Source organism: Mustela lutreola, chromosome 8 (assembly GCF_030435805.1).
Source record: "Mustela lutreola isolate mMusLut2 chromosome 8, mMusLut2.pri, whole genome shotgun sequence".
In the NCBI taxonomy this organism is placed as follows: domain Eukaryota; kingdom Metazoa; phylum Chordata; class Mammalia; order Carnivora; family Mustelidae; genus Mustela; species Mustela lutreola.
The window spans coordinates 70,418,784-70,438,356 of NC_081297.1; the positions used below are offsets into that span (position 1 = coordinate 70,418,784).

Here is a 19,573-nt window from a genome sequence, read left to right on the forward strand (position 1 = left end):
AGTAAGAAACAAATGAACATAGGTCACCCTGGCTTCTCCTAAGATCAACTTTGTCTAGTAGGCTTATTCCCATTCCTGAGAAAGTTATCTAAGTAATGATAAGGGAGATGATACACATATATAAACTACAGTTAAAATAAAGTAAGCCTGAAATCCTATAATAGAATTTCTCACTAGAGAAAATATTCCCTTTTTATTCATGATATGTCAAATTTATGAAAAAGACATACATATTTCCATCTGGAAATTGTCTCTCTAGGGATAGACAGTAGCTCTCATGTAGGCTACTGAGGATAGAGAGAAATCTTTTAAGATTTAATTACTAAGTTTTTCTTGTACCTCACTTTTATTAAAATAGCACTTTAGGGGGTGTCTGGGTGGCTCAGTGGATTAAAGCCTCTGCCTTCAGCTCAGGTCATGATCCCAGGGTCCTGGGATGGAGCCCCGCATCTGGCTGTTTGCTCAGCAGGGAGCCTGCTTCCCTTCCTCTCTCTGCCTGCCTCTCTGCCAACTGTGCTCTCTGTCTGTCAAATAATAAATAAAATCTTAAAAAAAAAAAAATAGCACTTAAGGTTTCATTTGGAAACCAGAAACATTACCCTAGCCAAAATTTTAAATAGAATGGGGGAAAAAAAGGAGATTTGGTTACATCATCTGGTTTCTTGGCCTGTGCAAGAGAAGCAAAGGGCAAATCTGAAAGTCAGGAGGAGTGTTAATTTTAACTCGAAGAAGAATGTGGAAAGCTCTCCTGTTGAAGCAAACAACGCTAGCAGAGCAAATTACAACTTTACAGAACTTGCTGATTAACTGAATTAACAGTTATGGAAAACCAGAGATCTGCAAGTCTCCACACTGTACATTGTCAAGAATGTGATAAACAAATATTAAGCACAGGATACCTGAGAGTAAAAAATCTCATGCCATAAATCTCATACTGTAAAGAATATTATTCATTGTTGAGCAAAATATTGGATGTGTTCTGATGATATGTGAGCCATGGTCCTAGGTACTCTAGAGATACAGCTGAGAGCAAGGCAGGAAGGTGTTTGAAGTCCATCATTGTTTGGGTGATTGATGAAAAGGTGATCTTATTTTAGACTCAGGGGCTGTCTTCGCTCAAGGTTCCCTTAGCTGCATGTCCTTTCAGCTTCAAACTAAGATTTATTTAATTCAGCAGTTTAGACTGAAGAACAGCAAAGATCAGCAATTAGAGTTCCTTGGAAATTTAAATGTGAATTTCCTTCTCAACATATGCATATGTCAAAAAAATTACTAATGGATGTACTTTAAAAGTCAAATCATAATGCTGGCGATTGAGGAGTGCTTTGCAAATAAAACATAGTAGATTAACTGTGCACTGGCTGAAATAACACAAAGTTAGTAAAAAGGGAACTGTGACAGTACCATTTATGCTGTCATTGCTAAGCTCATTGTCTGGCACTAATTTCAGTCATTAGAGTCATTAGAACAAAATGGCAGGTTAACATGGCCTGAAATTCACTTGCAACGCATAATAAAAGTGCTGCCATATATGAAGGACAGAACTGGTGTGGCTCCAGTGTTCAGTCAAATCACATTATGAAAATTCTCCATAACTTCCTTCAAGGTTAACTCACTGAGTGTCCATCCTATTGCTTGAAACACGTAGACATAGATTGCCATCAGTTGGCTGCTGGCCTAAGTGACTTCTCTTGCAAGCTAATCAAATCAGGAACCTCCGCGTTACCTAAAGATGTCACACAAAAATGGGCTGTCTTTGCCCTGTAGTATGACTGTACATTTGGTCTGCCTGGGACAACAGTGGCTTATGACTGTTGTCCTGACATAATTATTAATAAGGTCCCCTTCCTTTCTTAGTATTCTGGTTTGGGTAATAAATTATATGCCACCTTTTCTGTAGGTCACAGAATTCAAAATTTTTTTATTTTTTTATTTTATTTTATTTTAAGATTTTATTTATTTATTTGACAGAGAGAGATCACAAGCAGACAGAGAGGCAGGCAGAGAGGGAGAGAGGAGGAAGCAGGCTCCCTGCTGAGCAGAGAGCCCGATATGGGACTCGATCCCAGGACCCTGGGATCATGACCTGAGCCGAAGGTAGCAGCTTAACCCACTGAGCCACCCAGGCGCCCTTCAGAATTTTTTTAAAGATTTTATTTATTTATTTGACAGACAGAGATCACAAGTAGGCAGAGAAGCAGGCAGAGAGAGAGGAGGAAGCAGGCTCCCTGATGAGCAGAGAGCCCGATGCAGGCCTTGATCCCAGGACCCTGAGATCATGACCTGAGCCGAAGGCACAGGCTTAACCCACTGAGCCACCCAGGCGCCCCACAAAATTCAGAATTTTTATCACACTTTCCCTTAGAGGAGTTTCAGTAAATAAGGGAAGACAGTCCTTATAGGTCAACAAGAGAAAAAGGGCATTGCTGAGAAGGTGCATACATTCCTGACAAGGTCATAAGTGACTTTTATTTTAATCATAGATATGTTTGTGAATATAAGTGTATATTTATGTTAGTAAAATGTATCTTGGATTGTAGGGATGATCACATTTGATAAGGTCAAGGTAATTGGAAAATGAATCTTAGAACAGGCAGAAGCAGTAAGACAGTACGCAAGCCTGTAGAGGTGTCAGAAGACACAGGGACTGGCTGTTACAAATGCTGGTTTAAGTCAAGTGATGGGCCCGAAAATCTCGGAATCTTTCCTAGATATACAGGGGCTTTAAGGCCAATAACATGTTATAAAATTCTAACAAGATTAATGTTCTAAAAACATATTTAAAAATATATAATGACCACACATATGTAGTGGAAAATTAAAAAAAAAATAAAAAGCAAGTGTAATAGGGAGAATTAGGGGGAAACTGTTTGGTTTCTTGGGGGATTTTTGCCACGTGTTCTCATTGGCAAAAAAAAAAAGGAATATTTCCTTTCTACCTCACAACCAGACTTTTGTCCTATGTTCTGGGTACCTTTTGCTCAGGTGTGGTTCTCATGAGGAGGCCTAAAATAAAGAAATAAACAATCCCAGAGGAAAAGATGTAGAAGTGTCTGTGCTTTCACACAAGAGATAGGGGCAGACCTACTCCTGGGAATTTGTTAAAGAAAGGGGTTCATTAGAGCAAGGACTTCTAGATTCAGAGAGAATACCAGATTTTAGGCCTCCAAGGTGGGAGAACCTCATTTGGATTTAATTTCATGGATGCTGGTGAAAGCCAGCATCAAGGCTCATGGCATTCCAAGTCCGGTAAGGACACTGAGCGCTAGCTAATCCTAACCCTAATCCTAACCCTAACCCTAACCCTAAGGGCTATGACCAGTGGGGGTGATCACCAACTTCCATTAGGAACACAACAACCTGGGCAGGACACAGCTAGCTGTTGGAGGGGGTCATCGAGAGAACATGATCCCCAAGTGACCCTCAAGCCAACCTAAGCATTCAGAGGCTCCTGATCCTTTCTCCTGTTGTTGGAATGCACATTCTCCCCACCATTCCCAGGGTGGGAGCTGATTTTAATGGCACAATCTTGAGAGAGCAATGAATTGTTGAAACTGTCCAGACTGGCGGGAGGGGAGGGGTACCTGGGTGACTCAGTCATTAAGTGTCTGCCTTTAGCTCAGGTCATGATCCTGGGGTCTTGGGATCAAGCCTCACATCGGGTTCCTGCTCAGTGGGAAGCCAGCTTCTCCCTCTCCCACTATTTTCCCTCTCTCACAGTGTCTCTCTCTGTCAAATAAATAAATATAAATCTTAAAAAAAAAGGAAAGAAAACTGTGTAGATGGTATAAGCAACTGAACTCAGTTGAGGCCTCTATATGAATTTTTAAGACTGTGGTGGACAAGTATAGAGATTTACTTGCCTTGTGACCACTGAAGGCATGCCTTGTGTGTGTACTCTTGTTATTAAAACTGCCACCTCCCAACTGGAAGGTGCCTGACTCCTTCTTCGGTCTCTCTTTGCCCTCCATGCGTTGGGACAGGTGTCAGATTTTATTTGAGAAATTCCCAAGGTTGCAAACCAGCACCATCTTAAACAGTACACCATAGTGCCAAAGAGTGGGCCAAAGACCATCACCCAGGCAGCATTAGAAGAAGCAGGTTAACAGGTATATACAGACTGATAGATTTGTTTCCAGGACCCCTATAGTCTTAGGACTATTTGAAACTTTACTGATTAAAAAAAAAAGGTAAGGTGATAAATTCCTGGTATTATACTCTCTGCTCACCTTGGTAAGAGGAATCAGAGCAAGATTTATATAATATAGAGGAAAAACTGTGGCATTACCACATAAGACCCTGACCAGGAAATATAAAAGGACTAATGAAGGTGGCACTTTCCTCAAGAGAACTTTAAACTGGGGCGCCTGGGTGGCTCAGTGGGTTAAAGCCTCTGCCTTCTGCTCAGGTCATGATCCCGGGGTCCTGGGATCAAGCCCCGGGGTCCTGGGATCAAGCCCCGCATCGGACTCTCTGCTCAGCGGGGAGCCTGCTTCCTCCTCTCTCTCTCTCTGCCTGCCTCTCTGCCTGCTTGTGATCTCTGTCTGTCAAATAAATAAATAAAATCTTTAAAAAAAAAAAAAAAAAAGAGAACTTTAAACTGAAATTAATACCACTATCCATTAAAGCTCCTGCTCCAAAATCTCCTATATATGATGTGGCCAGCCCTATGTACAATGTATATTTGCATGCATGTAATGGATACAAATGTAAGACAAATATGTAATCTACAACTCATTAAAATTTTTAATTTGTTGAGGTCAAAAGTGGTCAAAGTTGGAATAGCAGGCATTCGCATGCCATTACGAAGGCTCTTTGTTGCAAATAACAGAGAGGGAAGGAAGGGAGGAAGGAAAGAATAAACAGAGGGGAGGGAGGAAGGGAGGGGGAGGAGGGAAAGGAAGAGAAGAGAAAAGACACAAACTAAAAACCAGCTTAAATTATAAGGAGTCTTTATTTACTGCCTTCTCATATTTTCTAATGAACATGTTTGCTCCTTGAAAAAAAAACTCCTCCTAAACATATATGTTCAGAAGATAATGTAGATTTACTTTAACTAAAGAAACAAAATGACTTCAAGCAAGGTTTGATCCAGCACTCAAACAATATAACCAAGGTTGGATTTATCTCCATTTCCCAGCTTGATTTCTTCAAGGTGGGGTACCGTCATAGCCAGCTCCTCCAACATGTTCAGACATACCTTCTGTAGTCCCAAGATGACTATAGCAATCCTGAGTAATATGTTTTCATCTTTGTCCAGGGAGGAAAACGTAATGCTTCTGCCCCACTAGTTCTAAGGAAAGTTATATGATTCACCCTCATTGAGCTTATTTGGGTTCTGAACCAATCACCATTGGCACAGTTAGGACAAGCACTGATTAGCAAAGTCTATGTCATATGCTAATTGTTAGAGTCAGGTTAAGTTAATTACCTAGTACTACATTGATGCACAAATGTAAATCAAGTACGGCAAATGTTGTTGAAAATGGCAGAACCATAGACGGAAGATCCCTGGTCCTTGAGTCACTGCTTAGAACAAAGATACCTGCTATGTTTCGGCTTTATATGAGTGAGAAATTCAATTAAGATGCACTCATTATATATTCTAGAGATTTTTATTACTGAAGCTAAGATTACCTTATCAGATATAAGATGACCAATGGATCAAAGGCCCAGAAGGCAAAAAAGGGAGAATAGAATCTTTATTTCCTAGTCTTTCTTTATATCCTTAGTACTCAGCAGACTATATCGTAAAATATCTGCATTAAATTAAATTCTGATGGACAGATTCTAGAAGGAAAATTAAGACCTGCCCACAAGAAAGGGTATACATTTTCCAAAAGGAAAATTCTGCAAGTAAAATACGGGGGAAAATATAGCTTGTTGGCAAGCTCACACAGCTCACACAGCTCAACCTCAGAACACCTAACACCCAGGACTTTGTATAATTCATTGTCTACTTGCGTGTGCCACATTCATCCATAACTGCAACACAGTGAGGACCATATTTGTCTTCTTCCCTACTGGTATACCATGGCACTGGCAGATAGCATGTCTTAGATAAATATTTGTCCAATTGCTAAATAATGAAGGGACACAATACCATATACAGCAACAGTATACAAATGAACAAAAAAAAAAACTAAACACATTCTACCATATGGCCAAAGTCGTGTATCTCTGCAGATCCGGCAATCAAACCCACCCTCTGTGCCACATGGAACCCACCAGTTCTTTGACCTTCACCTCCTCCACATTTTCTTGCTATCTATTAGCCACCTCCTGAGCTCTACTTCTTTCTATTTAGCAAGAAAGTTCTCTTTCCCTATCTAACTCTGTTTCCTCAACACCCTCCCTTCCTGTGCACCCCATATTTGTCTTATGCTTGCCCTGCAAAACCCCAACTGATTCAACATTATAGTTTGCTTTCTCTGATTTCAGTAAACTGTGAAAAAAAGTTGCAAGAGTAGATTACTAAACCACTACATAATCACGATGCCAATTTCAGCAGCTACTGCGGTACTGCACATTAATAGTTTCCCGTGTACTTGTCGATCTCTTCCCTATTCTTCCCAGCATCCATTTCAAATTTTATCTCATAGCCCCTACTAAGCCTCTTTTACTCTCAGAATATGACCTTGGCCCAACTACAAGGAAATACTGATGCCACCAAACATGATTTCCTTCAACTTCCTGGTCACTCACATGCATCTGCTTATCTATCCTCACTTCCTTCCCTTGTTTCTCAGAGGACGCAATGCTCATCTCACAAAAGGACCTACTTGTGTCTTCTTAAAACCATACCCTTCCCACTTTGGGGGTCTTGGTCCATCAGCCTTCCTTTCTCTCCTTTGTATTTCGAATCTCTCTCTCTCTCTCTCCTGGTTCTCTTCCCTCTGCCTCTAAAGCCTCTTAAGCCCATCCTAAAAGCAGTGCTTTCTTGACCCCATGTTCTTGAACTGTCATCCATTTTTCCTCCCTTGTATTCCAGATTTTGAGAAAAATAATACACATCATGCCCACTCCCGGAGATCTCACTTGCAATGCAAAGATTCTACTGAAATTGTTCTGGCAAGTGTTAAAGTGTTAAATTGTTTCCCACATTGCCAAATCCAGTAGAAACATATTGCCTGTTAACTTACAGGACATCTTGTTTGCATCTGACAGAGCACTTGTTCATGCTTGTCCATTTTGACACTAACTTCCTTGGCTTCTTGAATACCAAATATTCCTTGTTCTTTTTCTACTTTCCTGATTATTCTCAGTCACCTTTTTGGGCATCTCTTCCTCTACTTGTCCCATAAATGATGATGTTCCCCATGGTCCATCCTCAGTTTTCACCTTTCTTGTATCACTACATGATGTCATCCACTGTTGTGGGTTTAATATCTGATATCTCCAGCATAAACTGTTCCTCTGAAGCTTCAGATGGAGTCACCTGCTCACTCTCCCCTGGAAAGCTCTAGTGCCAATTCAAACTTAGTATACAAAAATGTATTCCAAATCTCCACCCCTACCTCCAATCTGACCCTTTCTATCCCTAAATCCAATCCTATTTCTGAGTTTACCATCTTGTGATTTTCAGTGTTACTTAAGATAAATTCCATTCTTGGTCTTTTTTTCCTGCACACCTGCCATTTTGATCAGTAGTCACATTATTTTATGGTCTTATAACCATACCCTTCTCTCATAATTTGGGTTCTCATTACATCTCTTTGGGAATATTACAACAACATAACTGGTCTTCCTCACTCCAACCTTTTCCATTCCCTATCCAACCTCCATACAGCTAATAGATCTAACTGAAATGCAACTGTGGTCACATTGTTCCTTCACTTAAAATCAATGGTCATTGTTCCCCCATTGTAATTCAAGCTCCTCAGTGTGGTATAGAGGGCGTTGCTTGATTTGACCCAAGTTTTCCTCTCCTTTCTCACCATCACCTACTCTCCACTCTAGTTCCATCAACACCGAACAGATTTCAGCTTCTTATGCTCATGCTGAACCTCTGCCTGGAATACTCTACCTTCTCCAGCTGTTGACTAACTCCTCCATTTCCTACGGGCCTTAACAAGCAGGTCAGAGATGATCTCTTCTAAATAGTAATTTTCATTAGAGTCATAGCCAGAAAGAATTTATAGGAAGTACTCTTTCAAGAAGTAATAAGTTCCCTCCAGTGCAGACAAGAAAGAATGGCCACTAGCCAGGTATAGTTTAAAGGGTTGGATTACATGACTTTTAAGATCCTGTCCAACTCTAGGGTTGTAGGTTTTGTTTAGTCACTGAGAGATTACTGTAGTCTGCTCCCTCAAAATACTTTAAATTAAAAAGGGAAATCCTTACCTACTGAAAGAAAAAGAGAAAATGTTGCTCCTTATGTTTCCTCTATCATCGTATGTTTCCTCTATCATCGTATGTTTCCTCTATCATCGTATGCCTCTCTAGTGAGAATAGATAAATAAATAAAGTAACACTCTGATAAGATTCCTTAAAGGCCAAGTTAATATTTAACTCTTTTTATGAGAACACTTGACAATGATGTAAATCATTTCTTATGTCTAGAATAAGACAATAAAGGATAAAAGGAAACTGGATCAGAGCATTTCAATATTAACTGAACTTCACTTCCAATCAGAATAAAATAAGTATAGGAAATATCCACGTGTGATTTGTGTTAATTTCTAGTTTATAGGAACATGACATGATATGAATTATTTTTTTTACAATTTGCTAATTGAAAAATGGCAACAGAATAAAAATAACTAAAATAAGACAATCCATGGATGGAACATCAAGAAAGAAAATTACCTAACAAAACACACCAGAATATCATCAGGGGGAAAAGATGTTCTACTTAAACAAATGTAGCATTATATGAAGTACAAGATCATAAAACTTTTGTACCCTAAGGATGCCATTCTACTAATATTCAGATCAAGTCTTGTTATTCAGTGTACAAAGAGAATTTAAAAAACGTTGAATAGATGCTTTTTCTTCACATTAAGAGTAGGAACTTACACATAAAATGTTTGTTATCACTGAATTTGAAAGAACCAAATATTAAGAATTAAAATATAATCCCATAGAATACTGCAAGTATGTATTATAATATGTAATTCAAAAGAGGTTCTAAAAATAATAAGACTATGGTTAGTTAGATACCCAGCATAAATAATAGTGTTTTCATCCCTAGAATGTAACGTCAACTTCAGAAGTGTATGTATTACAAACTTTTAGTAAAATATATATCTACTAAATAAACACATGTTGACATAAATAATTCTCCACAGAAAATAAAAGTAATAAACTTTCCATTTTATTGAGTTGAAATATTTTACTGTAATAACATGGCTTTTTCCTTTAGAACATTCTTAGAATTAACTGACCTAAATTGCTTATTATTGCTCAAGATGAAAAAGTATGATCCCAAAATGAAAGTAAAGTATTCATTTATTATTATCTATGACTTTTCCTATTAAGGAAAAAATAGCTAATAATATATATACATATTGAATATTATAAAATTCTTTAATTGTAATGAAGTCAACTTGTTTTATATCTTCCAGACTTGTACAGGTGAAATCACCCTGAATAGCATTTTTAAGATCCAAACCCATCAAAAAAGAAAAAATTTATAAAATACGTTCTGAAATCTTAGAGGATGTAGTTATTATCACAATTTGTACTTCAAATGAGCAATGGGATAGAAAATGTAGCTCCCTATTCTTAAAAATATTAACATAATCACTATTATTAACAAATTTTTGTCATCATTATATTGATATCAGTTTTGAAAATCAATAATAGATTTCTAAAATAAGTTTTCATTTAATTTCAGGCATTCTATTAATCCATGTAAAAAGGAAACACTGAATTGGCAAGACTAATCTCCTATTGGCTGATCCATGGTTTGAAGCAATTGTAATCAATCACAGATAACTGTCCACGGGACTTGGACACTAGCTCCTGATCAGATATGGAGTAGAGGGTACAAGAGAGTCTGGTCCTCCCACAACCATAAATGCTAGGAAAGCAAAACCAGGCCAGAGGTGAAAATTTTAATATTTCTATTATTTGCTTTCATGTATCCAGATCTCCTTGACTCTTCCTTTCTATTTTGAACTTGGTTTTCATTCATAGTTTCCCATAAGTCCTCTGACTCTTTCAGACTGGTGTCTTGTACTTGCAAACTTGCTATTTTCTCTTCCCATTCCATTTTTAAACTTACTGAAGAAAGATATTAAAAATTCATAACAGGTTTCCACTTCCATATGTAAGACACGTGGAAATCACCACTTCATCCTAATAACAAGTACCAAGCTGAGGAGATTTTAAAATGAACAACTCTCCTAGGACCTATAAGAGAGATGAGGATACAGGGCAGACTACTGCCCCTCAAGACTGGAGAGACAGACAGGCAAAAAGAAGGAGCTTACCAGAGCAGAAACTCGCAAGTGAAAATTGCCTTGGGAATCAGTGCTGCGGTAGGAAAACTTGAACTGTAATAAACAAATTGCTAGAGGCTCAGTGTAGAAGCTAAAAACTTCCAGGAAGACACAGTCATAGAGGCCTTATATTTTTGTAATTTTTACCTCTAGAAGCTCAACCAAGATCCTATAGTAAACACTGGAGAAACCTGCTGAGGTTCTCTCTCAAGGTTTCTGACCTGGATGAAAATGTCAGCCTACTCTAGCCATCCTCTCCCAATTAAAGTGGCAAAGAGGTATTAAGAAGTACTTCTGAAGTTCATAATCCAGAAGTATAGTTTCACTAAAGACTGAGACCTAAGCATAGGACTATCGAACACTTCTTCTCCACCCCCCACTTCCTCACCACCACATTGCTAAAGCATTCCCCTTACCTGGTACCTCACGTTTAGTTGTCCAAAAATACAAAGAATATTAAAAGGAAAACAAAAAACAGCATTTGAAGAGGCAAAGCAAGCACTGGAAACTGACATAGCAATGATGTTAGAATTATCAGACCAGGAATTTAAAACAATGATTAATAAGCCAAGGGCTCTAATGGATAAAGTAGATAGCATGCAAGAACAGGTAGGAAATGTAAGCAGAGAGATGGATTTCCTAAGAAAGAAGCAAAAAGAAATGTGGGAGACAAACACTGCAACAGAAATTAAGAATGCTTTTGATGGGCTTACTAGTAGGCTAAACATGATGAAGAAAGAATCCCTGAACTTAAAGACATCTCAACAGAAATCTCTAAAAGTGAAAATTAAAGAGAAAAAAGACCAAACAAGGTAGAAGAGAATATACAAAGTCTATGGGACAACTAGAAAAGATATAACATATGTGTAACACGAAGACTAGAAGAAGAAAAAGAAAAAGGAACAGGAGAAATATTTGAAAAATAGTGACAGAGAATTTCCCTAATGTTCAATATCAAATAACAGATCTGAGAAGCTCAAGAAACAGCGAGCAGGATAAATGCAGAACAAAACAAAATTCTCCATTTAGGTATATCATTTTCAAATCAAAGACAAAGAAAAAAAACCTTGAAGAACCAGAGGGAAAACCTTCCATTTTGAGGAACAGTGAGTGATAAGAACTACATCTAACTTCTCAAAAAACATGGAAGCAAAAAGACAGTGGAGGGAAAGATTTTAAATGTTGAGAGAAAAAATTCACTAACGTGAATTCTATACTTTGTGAAACTATCCATTAAAAGTAAAGAAGAAATAAAGACTTTCTCAAACAAGTAAAAACTAATGGAATTTGTTGTCAGTAGTCCAGCCTTGCAAGAAATGTTTAAAGAAGGGGTGCCTGGGTAGTAGCTCATTCAGGTAAGCATCCAGCTCTTGATTTCAGCTCAGGCCATGAGGTCAGGGTCATAAGATCCAGCCCCGCATCAGGCTCTGCCCTCAGCAGTGAGTCTGTTTGAGATTCTCTCTCCCCTCTTCTTCTGCCCCCTCCCCCTGCTCGTGTGCTCTCTCTCTCTAACATAAATAAATAAATCTTTTTTTTTTTTTTAAAGGAAAAAAGACATGTTAAAAGAAGTTCTTTGGAGAAGAGGAATAACTATAGGTCAGAAACTCAGAACTACACAAGAAAGGATGAGTATCAAAGACAAAAGAAGTGAAGTTAAAATAAAAGCTTTTTTTCTCTTTTAATTGATCTAACAGATAAGTCTGTTCAAAATAATAATAGCAACAGTGTATTCAAGTATGTCTATATCTCAAGAAGCATATATATATGCTTCTGTATGTATATATGTATATATGACATGAAGGACAGCAATGACAGAGGGACAGGAGAAACAATTAGGATTACTTTGTTATTACAAAGCACCCTACCTATAAAGTAATATAGTGTTATTTGAAAGTGGATTGAATTAGTCATAAATATATACTACAAACTCTAGGGCAATGACTAAATATATTTTTAAATGCTAGCTGATATACTAAGGAAATAGAGAAAATGGAATCATATAAAATAGTGCCCGGTTAGGCAGTATCAGAGAAGCCTAGTGTAAGGCTAATGTAGCCCCACTACCCTGCTTCTGAGTATTCTATCTGAGGCACCAGAAAGGGCAAGGTTTTGCTTCTCTGCTTGGTAAGCACACAGACTATCTCAGGGCCTGTGTGAACATCAGTGCCCTTTCCCCATTCTCCTTTTTGCATAGTTCTTTCCCTCGCTATTGTGGTTCCCTTATATGCATGTGTTGATCATACGTCACTTGAAGACTGAAGGCGTATCTGCTGGTCTCTGGAATTACTTCTCTGTGCTCTGCTCTCCTCTCTAGTACCTGCTCTGCGTTCTGCCTCAGCCTCTCCACACACCCAACTCTGTCTCCTCAACCCACAGAAATGCCAGCCTCTGTCTGATGTCTTCCTTCCTGCATGGAAGTCGGGAAACTCTCTCCAGGAAGCGAGCTGGGGTAACTGTAGGCCTCACTTGTGTTAAAAAATAAAGAAAAGATCTTAAAATCAGGCAGTGAAGTCAGATTACTTCAAAGCAGCATTCATACTGACAGACTACTTCCCCACAGTAACAAAGCATGCCATAAAACAGGGCTTAAAAGTACAATCAACCTAGAATTATGTTCCTAGTGCAAATATCCAATATAATGAAGGCAACTGTTTGAAGGCATCAAAGAGCAAACAAGGCAGCCAAGATTTAAAGGGTCAAGATCCTTGAAGGTAGGGGCGCCTGGGTGGCTCAGTGGGTTAAGCCGCTGCCTTCAGCTCAGGTCATGATCTCCGGGTCCTGGGATCGAGTCCCGCGTCGGGCTCTCTGCTCAGCGGGGAGCCTGCTTCCCTCTCTCTCTCTCTGCCTGCCTCTCCATCTACTTGTGATTTCTGTCAAATAAATAAATAAAATCTTTAAAAAAAATAAAAAATAAAAAAAGATCCTTGAAGGAAGAAAAATGCACTAAATGAGCTGCTTTTTCCCTAGGAAGATTTGCTGATTTTCATTGTGGGACACAGGGACCACATGGAAAACCGTGACTTAGAGTTTGAGGCAGTCCGAGTGGGTCAGACAGACAGAAATTCAAATTCAAGGTTTCCAATATAAACAAGACATGAATAATCAAATATCAAAATATCAGAAAAAGGGAAACCCAAAAAATGAGCCCAAACATCTAACATAATTCCCCACAGAGCATTTGCTGACACCTAAACTATGTAGGTTAGAGTTCAAACCAAGCAAAGAACAGCTGATAAGAGAATAAAAATAAGTATAGATTTTAGCAGTCTCATGATTCTTAGGAAACAAAAAATGGAAATCAGGAAGTAGTAGAAGAACTGTGAGCAAAGTCTGTGGTATCAGTTATGACACATGAAGGACTATACCCTAGAAGTAAGGACAAACCAGAAACAGACCAACCCAAAGAAAGCCTGAAGCCCATTTTTATCTGCTTACCAGGAGAAAATTAAACTTTCCCTAGGGAAGATCATCATGAACCTCTAAAGGTTTTCACATATTATTTCTGATATTTAAGTTAAAAAAAAAGAAGAAGAAGGCATAGAAGGAAACAAGACAAGAGAAGTTACTAAAAACCAAGAGGGGGAAAAAAATATAAACAGACTCATTGATGATGAACATACTGCAGTTCTAAGACACAGAAGTCAAAATAACTATAATTAATATGGTCCAGAAAATAGATGAGATTATGAATTTTACCAAAGAACCAAACACTATTTTTGAAAATCAACTGGAATATCTAGACCTGAAAAATAACAGAAATTAATAACCACAGATTTAATAGAAGTTACATATGTACATACTATGTGATTCCAGTTATGTAAATTTCTAGAAAATGCAAACTAAACAGAACAGTAATTGCCTAAATGTGTGAAGGGATGGGAGAAAGGGATTACCAAAGCTCATGCAGAAACTTTTATCTTGATTGTGGCAACAGATGGGTACATATGTCAAAGTTTATAAAACTATATAGTCATATATAAATAAAACTATATATAGTTAAATATATATAGTATGTCAATTATACCTCCCAAGAGTTACTTAAAATTAAGATAAAATAATACTATCTTTTAGGATTTAAAACACATGGAATTTAAACTTAAATAGATCAAAAGATAGCAAAAGTCAGAGTTAAAAGCTGTAAAGTTCTTGTAAATTGTTGGCAATATTAATTAAAGATAAACTACAGTAAGTCAGTTATGTGTTTTACTTTCCAGGATAATCACTAAAAGAATAAAAATATGTATAACTGACAAAGCAATAGAATGAAAATATATATATAAATATTAATAATTTATCTTTATATAATATATTAATTATTATACAATTATTTTAATTATATAAATATATTAAATTATATAATTTAAATAAATAATAATTTATCCAAAGAAAAGCAAAGAGGAGGAAAAAAATAACTTAGGAAAGATAAGGCAAACCAAAAGCTAGCACAAAACAAAATGCTAGATTTAAACACAAATATATTGGTAATTAATAAGTGAAAATAGACTAAATATTCCACTTAAAAGACAACTGTCACAAAGATTTTTTTTTTATTTTCAGAAAAACAGTATTCATTATTTTTTCACCACACCCAGTGCTCCATGCAATCCGTGCCCTTTATAATACTCACCACCTGGTACCCTGACCTCCCACCCCCCCATCACAAAGATTTTTAAGAATTTTTAAAGCATAAAAATTGAGAGAGTATATCCTCTATATACTTTTATTTAAAAACCTTCTACAGGTTGCACTTCAAGGAAAATAAACCTGACTCCAGAAATGACCTCTATAGATATACCTGAGACAAAAAAGAATGGTGAGAAAAGAAATTGATCAACATTATCAAATCTAAACAAATATCACTTGTATAAAATAATAAAAATGTGAATGTCTACTTTGTGGGTTAAAAAAGAACTAGAATACTGAACAACAATTTCATATAAGTAAGAGGAGGTTGATCTAGTTAAAATGTTCTAAGGAATTTGGGAAGTAATTAAGACACTGGTTAGCTGGAGACATGCTAGATTTTTAAATATGCATAGTAAAATCACAAGGGTAGCCACTAAGGGAGTGGCCATTGAATGCATGACTTACACACTAAATGGAAGTGTACAAGAGGGATAGAAAGATGAAAGGAAAAAACAAATGAACGAAATTCAATCAGCATCTCCCATCTAAAAAAAACTGCTCTCTAATTCCAATGCCACTACAAAAGAAAGTCTGAATAAAAGGAAATACCAGACTTAAGAAGAAGAACAAGAGAATAAACTCACAGAATGCAAAAGAAAGATGGTAAGAGCAAAAATATAAATTGAATTGAAGGTAAAAATAAAATATAGACTATAAACAACATAAAAAAACTGTTTTATCAAGTAGAGAAATCTTTGACTAATGAAGAAAAAGGAAGACACTAACATGTACTAGAATTATGTTTACTTGAACCTGAAATTCAGATGTGATTCATTTTTTCTCACCCTGAAATTCATTGCTTATGAAAATATTTCTCAAAACAACTTAAGCATTGCAGTTCTGAATTTCTATACAAGAAGAGTTTAGAAGAAGCAATCCAGCTGAAAGTGGGGAAAAGAGTGTTGAATCAAGTTATATAGCACTTTACGTAAAATGTTGGAAAAAAACAATTATCCATAAATGAGAGGGATATGCCAGTAAGTGTTTAAAAACTAAAGCTCCCTGGGTGCTTCTACTGAGTTTTGGTAAGAACTTCACACTGCCAGTTTTGAACCAAATTACTCCAATGAAGTAGCAAAGGTTCCTTAACGTGCTGGCATTGAATAAATCCAACATATATGAAACTAAGTTCTAGACATAATATGTTTTTATAAACATACATTTAATGAGTCTCTAAGATCTACAATTTTATAACTTCATTATCTTTTCCACACGTATTATTTACATGACTGCTGAAAGTACTGGGGATACATATTCAACATGCACTGTGTTTTGCATATGTGGCAGGTGGCTGGTTTACACCTAAAGCTGGGATTTAGACAGGTTTGATGAATTGAAAGAAAAAGTTTCCAATATTTTCAATAATTTACTTTCTTAAAGTATTCTGGCTGGGTATAAAATAAAATAGGCAAAGCAGTATTGTATCCAAAGCACACAATGATACATATAACAGTGAAGCCCAGCCCATGGATCCAGGCCTTAAGACTTACAAGACATAGGAACATACCCTTTGGATATTTAGGAATAAAATACACAATTCAGAGGAGCAAAAAAGATTTTTTTTTCCCACTTTTAGGTGAAAATAAGTACAAGCTGAAGTATGAATGATTTCATAGAGTTCATTATTATTTTAGCAGCTTAAGCCTTTATAAAGTATGGTAGTTAATCTCCAAGATGGCCCCTACCAAGTCTCACCTCTTGCTAGTCATCCCACATGTGGTAAACTTCCACAGTGAATTACAACTGGTCTACATGACCAATATAATATAGGTGAAGAGTGACTGCCAAGGCCTGGTTTTGAAAGGCATTGCAGTTTCCACTTTGTTCTCTCTCTCTTGAATTGCTCATTCTAGGGGGAATCAGCTGTCATGACTTGGGGCAATTAAGTTACCCTATGGAAGAATCTCCATGGTGAGGAATTGAGGGTCCAGTCAACAGCTAGCACCGGCTTGCCATCCCGTTTGAGAGAGCCATCTTGGAAGAGAACCTTCTGGTCAAGTCTATACATGACTGTAGTCTTACCTAATATATTGACTTAACCTCATGAGAGATCCCAAGGCAGAACTGCTTCAGTTGCTTCCAAATTCCTCACCCAGAAAAACTTTGTGAGATCACAAACACTTATGCTTATTTTAAGCCTCTGAATTTTGGGATAGTTTGTTAAATAGCAATAAATAACGCTAGGCTCTGTAATTATTCTGAAAGCCAATAGAATGAGCCATGGAAATAACAAAATCTAACATGATATATGATATTTAGAGAAAAGATCAGTGACAAAATAGAAATAAAGTAAAATATTCATAGTATAAATACTTACTTTACCTTAATAAGATGTTTGACATTATGATGACAGAGCAAAAGAGCCTTTGTGAAAATTACCTTTCACAGCATGAAAGCCTTTGAAATAACTGAAAAATTTCAAAGGGCAAACTTTGTGTAGTAAATGTCACTAATGATATTTTCCTTTGATCTCTACTATAATTCACATATGCATCATATTTTCCCCATATTTTATATCATTTTGGTCAGAGTTTTGATGCCTATATTACTCATAAAACAATGGATACAGGAGTTATTTTAGATGATTGGTGTCTATGCAAACTAAATGAATAATAGTAAATGAATAATAGTACATCGTAATTTAGATGTTAGAGTTCTTTCATCTGTAAGCACGCAGGCAATATTGCTTCTGTGTTTTAATCTATTAAAACATATAACTTAGCTCAGATATAGAAAGAATAAACAAGCAAAACAAATAAGGAACCACAACATACTCTGGATGGCCAACAAACTGTATTTACAGAAAAGAGATAAAAATACAAAACCCATTAGAATGCTTGAATTGCTACTCTTAACCAAATCCTCTATTTTATTTAGTTCTTATTTAAAAGACACTTATATGTCTATTATATAAAAGGACACTTATGTGTCTATTTAAAAGACACTTATATGGTGCATGGGTGGCTCAGTCAGTTAAGCATCTGCCTTCCAGCTCAGGTTGTGATCCTGGGGTCCTGGGATGAAGCCCTGAGTCGGGCTCCCTGCTCAGCAGGAGCCTGCTTCTACCTCTCCCTCTGTTCCTCCCTTTTATTTTTTAAAAATAAATAAAATAAGTGAAATACAATTATATAGTATTATGGTGTCCTAGGCTATATTATAAGTGTTTCCTTAAAGATTAACATAACATAGTTTTCAATGGCATTTATTTATTTATTTATTTGAAAGGAAGGGGGAGAGAGAGAGTGAGAGAGGTATGCAGCAGGGGCAGAAGGAGAGAGACCATCTTAAGCAGGCTTCTAGCCCAGCTCAGATCCTGATGTAAGGCTCCATCTCACAACCCTGAGATCACAACCTGAGCGGAAATCAAGAGTTGGAGGCTTAACCACCGGAGCCATCCAGGTGTCCCTTGATTGCTATAATCTAGTATCTAATATTTATACAGTATAAATTATTTTTCCATCAGAACTATATTTCTCTGTGACTTACTGTTGAATATTACTGATATTTACTTTTCTGTGAAGAAAGCATGAAAAATCTGTCATTAGAATATTAGTATATTCCTCAATACTTTTAATTCAAAGAACTGTCTATCCTCAGTTGTTATCCATTGTCGTTTAACTATGATGCAAAATGAAATTGATGACTTTTAGAGTATACTAGCTTGTCATCATGACAGAAAAATTGTAAGTTTTTATTTATTCAAGTATGCAAACCAGGAACTTCAGAGGGATCAGCAGGAAAATCATTCCAGATATAATCTCATTTGAATTGTGCTCTTGTACCGTTTTAGAAATAGTTATCTGCCAGTGCCTGGGGGAAGTCATAACTTATGATGTGTTGGTGGTGAATATTATTGTAACAGTCTGGATGCTACTATGGTTTATCATTAACAGATAAAACAGTGATACCTACTGCAGGGGCACATTGGGGATCAGTGTCATATTTATAAAATTGCCTATGTGTGACCAGCTACCACAAATACATGAGAAAAAAAAGTTTTTAGACAGCTGTTAAATACAAAGCATTAACTGAAATGTCAACTGTTCCTTATATTAAATATGATGGGATAAATCCATTATAACTGATCATACCATTTTTCTAATCATCAAATAATCACAAGAGGATTAACACTGTTGGGGGGAATGTTTATTCCCTAATCCGGGTTGTTTCCTTTCAGAAAACAGGGAATGCTCCATCAGTTATGTTATCCAGAACCTTTCTCCACTTGCAGGGGAGAAGAGACTTATGTGACTGATCATTTTGAAGAAAATTGGTGTGTGTGGTTTAGCACTTTTTCTCTAGAGATCAAGTCTCTCCTGGAGGGCATCCTAAATTCTGCGCTGCTCCTCAGGGGGAGGCGTGTCAGAGCAGTATTGCTTGAGGCTAAGGAAGCCCATTTAATTATGGCTTTTAGTACAAAGGTGTTCCTTTGCCTGTAGATA

At 36.9% G+C, this 19,573-nt stretch overlaps 1 protein-coding gene across 3 annotated transcripts in view; it reads right to left on the reverse strand.

The window, feature by feature from the left end:
* The window catches only part of TMEM117 (transmembrane protein 117), a 500,039-nt gene that overhangs the window by 411,469 nt on the left and 68,997 nt on the right, over positions 1–19,573 (reverse strand). The gene's annotated exons all lie outside the window — the stretch shown is intronic.